The sequence below is a fragment of the Octodon degus genome, unplaced genomic scaffold, assembly GCF_000260255.1.
Source record: "Octodon degus isolate 3935 unplaced genomic scaffold, OctDeg1.0 scaffold00276, whole genome shotgun sequence".
Classification (NCBI taxonomy): Eukaryota; Metazoa; Chordata; class Mammalia; order Rodentia; family Octodontidae; genus Octodon; species Octodon degus.
The window spans coordinates 2,233,834-2,238,914 of NW_004524852.1; the positions used below are offsets into that span (position 1 = coordinate 2,233,834).

General features: G+C 39.5%; 1 pseudogene; it reads right to left on the reverse strand.

Moving 5' to 3' along the window:
* The window catches only part of LOC101573192, a 63,997-nt pseudogene that overhangs the window by 5,808 nt on the left and 53,108 nt on the right, over positions 1–5,081 (reverse strand).

Consider the following 5,081-nt stretch of genomic DNA (forward strand, 5'->3'; position numbering starts at 1 on the left):
AGAAATGAGAAGGTAGACTTTGGGGCCCAGGAGATGGCTCAGTAGAATATGCGCTTACCTGGCAAGTGCAAAGGCCTGAGTTCAATCCCCGGTTCAAAAAAAAAAAAAAAAAAAAAAGAAGGTAGAATTTATGGGGATGGGTGGGGGATCTGGGAATGGGGTGGGCTGAGTAGGGGAGGGGAAGGGCAAGGAAAAATATTAATTAATTTGATATATAACAAGTCCCCAAGATGAATGTAATTCTTATATATCATAAACATATACTAATAAAGACAGCAGGACCAGCAGTAAGAAGGGTCCTTGGGCCAAGTGTGTGCTTTCTTCCTATCCCATCCTTGTTAGGATCTGCCAGTCTCAGCCTTTGCTGTCTGGCCAAAATGACATAGGACCTTGCCGTGCTGCATCCTGGCATAGAGCTTCAGCCTCTGGCAGGGGTCCCACTGGACAGTTTGATGGGGAGACTGGATTACAATGAGGAAGTTCTTCGACCAACATTCGGAGGACACTTTTGAACAGACTTAAACTTTGTCAATAAAGGAGAAAAAGTAAAAGTCAGAGAATATGGAATAAAGGTGGTATATTGTGGTGAGTTCAGTGTGCCCCTTGCCCCCAAATATGTCCATTACCTCATCTCTGAAGTATGTGAATACTCTGCACATGTAATTAAGGATCTGAGATGAGATCATTCTGAATTGCTTGTGTGTGGGCCTTAGAGCCAATCACAAGTGTCACACTTGTGAGAAGTGGGGAAAAGAGGAGAGGAAGCAGAAAGAGATAGTTGTATGAAAATGGGCAGAGATGAGTGAGGCAGCCACAAGCCTAGGAGCAGCTGGATGAGGCAACAAATTAAACTGTCTGAGCCTCTGAAGGGAGCTGCCAGCACTTTGACTTCAGATATGATTTCTAGGACTGCAAGAGAACAAACCTCTGTTGTAAAGTGCCTGGCTTAAGGGAAGTTGTTACAACTGTCCTAGCCAAGTAATACAGATGATGCAGTAGCAAACAGAAACACCAAATCAACACCCAGGATTTGGAGGCACATTTGTTGAACATCAGATGGGCACACACTAGGAATCAATTGTTCCTCAAAATATCAGGTCCTCATCTCTGGTTGTCTAGGGTTCATATTGGATAAACTATCAAGAAGTGCAGAGGCAGAGAGGCTTGTCAATTGGGGACTGGCTCTTACAAAATACATCGTAGTGACCAGCCATGTATCACAGTGACCAGCCATGCATCACAGTGACCAGCCATGCGTTACAGTGCCCAGCTGTGCATCAGAGTGACCAGCTGTTTCTAAGAAACAAAAGCAACAGGTCCTGTAACTGAAACTACTACTTGGGCAACTAACAAATTGAAGTATACTGACTGAGAGTCATTTTCTGTTACAATGGTAAACAGAAAACACACAAAATATAGAGGAAACAAGTCCACAATTTTCAGTTATCACAAGTTATAAGTAGATAAAGAAATCTATTCAAAGACTCTCAGATTGGATAAATTAAGGTATACAAAATGCAGTGGTGCTGATTATAAAATGGTGAATAAAAAAGGTGGTAGCAAAGACTGTAAATGAAAGGCTGGAAGAAGATGTATTGGAAATTATTAACCAAAAGAAAAGCAGAATAGATATACTAATGTCAGATCACATAAAATTTGTGACAGAGCTAATAAGAAAAAAAAAAGGGACAATGCATAATTATATAGGGAAAGGCCCACCAAGAGGTCTTTATTTGTAAATAAAGTTGAAACACAAAATTGCTTACATCTCATGCATAAGGACTAATTTTCTTAATGTATACAGAATTTCTACAAATCACTAATAAAAAGACAATGACCCTTAGACAAATGGGCAAGGGATATGAAGAAATGTTCAGGGACAAGAAAAAGCAAAACAACACAGCTCCTAAATACATTTAAAAAAGGTCAATCTCACTAGTGAAAAAAAGAATGCAGTTTTAAACTATGCTCAGACTCAATTTTAAAATTATTAGATTAAATAAAGATCTAATAAGTTAGTTAAAGCCTGGGATAGCCAGTATTTAGGATGCAGTGGGACAGGCCAGCTCACAGATTGCTAGTGGCAACGAAAGTTAGTACACAGTGAAGGACAACTTGGCAATGTCCAAAAAATGCCCAAAGGCCTTTCTGTCTATCAATTTCACTTCCCCTAGTTTTCTATGGTGTTAATGTTCGTGCCTGCTGTCCCCTCATTTTGCATTGAAATTCTGTTCCTCAAGGTAATGCTATTAGGATGTGGAGACTTTTGGGAGTGCTTAGGCCTTAAGGAGAAACCCTTTGGGTGGGATTAGTACTCTCATAAACTAGGTCCAAAGTTGCTTGCTTGTCATTTATACCACGTGAGGTATAGTGAGAGGCTACCATCTCCAAATCAAAAGTGGTCCTCATCAGGCCCTGACTCTGCTGATGCCTTAGTCTTTTTTTTTTCCTTCTGTATTTTAGGGAAGGGTCTACAAGGTGTTCAGGATCTCACTACTAGATCGGTCTTACAGTGATCCACCTGTTTATAGCCTCCCAAGAGCTGGGATTGCAGGTTTGCACTACCATGTCCAGTCTTAATTGCAGGCTCAGCATGCCCCGGGGGTGGAGCCAGCATGGCAGACACAAGGATTGAACCCTCAGCCCCTGTGCCTGTTTGCAGGTGCTTTAATCCGCTGAGCTGTTTTGATACCTTAGTCTTGAACCTCCCAGTTTCCAGAACCATGAGAAATAAATTTCCATTGTTCATAAGCTAGTCTGTGGTGTTTTACCACAGCCCTAACAGACTAAGATACAATTAATCCTATAGATCCTATTAAGTAAACTAACAGATGAAAAATTTTATTAATTGCATTATTATTTATAGGTACAAAAGGTTATCACATTATAGTAAACATCTATAAAATAAAATAGTATATGTTACTATTAAAATATTAAAGCCAATTTCAGTAAAAAAACAAAAAAACAAAAAAACAAAAATAAAGCATGAGGACCCCAGTTAAGTGATGCTTCATGTGAAAAAAAAAAAGTGGGGTTGAGGGTGTAGCTCTGTGATAGAGCACTTGCCTAGCACATGTGAGACACTGAGTTTTGGTCCCCAGAACTGTGAAAGAAAAAATAAAAGAAGAAAAATAAAAATAGGAAAAAGAAAAAGTAACACACATAACAGTTGCTCAATATGCTACTCTTGGGGGGAAACTACTTGCTCCCCCCCCGTCCCTCTTTCGGGACAGGAGCTTTCTTTCTCTCAATAAATATATTCGGCTCATAACCTCTGTTTGTTCCTAAAATTCATTCTTCGGTTTTAAAGAACACGAACTTGTGCAGGTCAGGTCCAGAGATCGTTTTCCCCTATGTCATTTGGAGGTTCCCTATATGGTTTGGAGGTTGCCCACCTGAGACCAGTTTTTCTCCCTGTATCATTTTGGAGTTTCTCACTGAGATCATTGGATGGAGGTATGAGTTTGCTTTTCTTTCATAAATTCTGAATTGGGACTTGCTTAGGTAACAAATTTATGTTTCAAATGTTAATGTCTTTGCCCATTGCTCATAATTGTTCATGCTTTGCCTCATGCAGTTTTGCTTCACATAGTACTGTTAAAATTGCTTACAGTTGCTTCTGTTTTGTCTCTTTTATTGTTGGTAAAATGTTGGTCAAAATGTTGTTGGTAAATCTTAAGTTAAAATGTGGAAATGTTACAAGTTCATGATATTTCATTAATGGGACATTTTATGACTTGTGTATTCGTATACGTTGTCTTTGAACTGGTTGACTAAATGTAGTGGTATTCCTTGCTCGATTTTAGACCATAGCATTAGAGTAATGTTAGAAGCCTCCTAGTGGATTTTATATAAACTTCTGTAAAATGGGACCTTTTAGCCAGCTTGGACTTAGAAAATATACGACTGTATATGAAACATGGGACTCCTTTTGCCAGTTAAATGACATTAGGTCAGCAACCGTTCTTAAAGACTTGGAGGACAGGTTTCACTGAGATAGACTGGTTCTGATCCCCCTCTACATGCTAGAGGGAATGTCAGACCTGATCTGTTTCAGTTTCCTTGCTTTGGCTTTATTCCTAATTTTCCTACCTCTTGGTACTTTCCCTTTTAGAGGCATGTAAAATTAGGAAAACTCTGACTGTTCCAACTAAGCGAAGCCCTTAGAAAATGAGCTTTTGTTAATGCCAAAGACAGAAAAGTAATTTTAGAAAAAGGACACATATCCTGTCTCTGGGTCAGATGAGACAAAGAGAACTATGCTCGTCCAGGAGGACACATATAAAAGTCATGTCCTGGCTTAGTGTTCTGGGCAGGTCTCTTTTGGGAGGCTAAACCTGAGACACAGTGGAGAGAACTGACTTCTGGGTGACACCAGAAGGAGCTATCTCCAAAAGCAGCACACTTATGGGACCAAAACACATTTAGTGTAAGGGAGGATTCAATCTTTCCTCCTAGGTCTAGTTATCATTGTGCATAAGAGATAAGTTATGGACTTTAAAACTTTTAGTACTAGGTAATCTTGTTGAGGCTTTTAGCTATCCCTTATAGAACTTACAAACAGTGGTTACTCTGCCAGCTAGTAAATGCTCTTAGAGCAGCTGTCACTCTTTGAAGCAGAGGATAGGTTACCCCAGCTGTTCTTTGGTGAACCCCCATTGAAGCCTATGGTTGATGGAATGTTGACCAGAGAAACTGCTGGATTCCTTTCTGGAGAACCGATTGTACTTTCTCTCTCTCTTGAAGGTCTAAGAAATAGATTTATCAGGAAAAAGATGAATACCCCTCTGATTTCTTTAAATGTTTAATAGAGGGACTGGTGAAGAATACTTTGTGAGATGTTAATAGAGGGACATATTACTCTTATAGATAAGTTCAGGAGCTACAAAAGATAGCTTTTGCTCCAAACAACTCATTTGATACTTTGGTAAAAACGGTTTTAAGTGTCCTATAATTGGAACTGGGAGAAAACCAGGGAGAGAAAACAAAGAGATCAAAAATGGCTGTGCTTATTGCGGCCTCAAAAGAGACCCTAAGTTTGATTTTCTTAGCTCCAAGAAGAGCTCAATGATGATGATGTT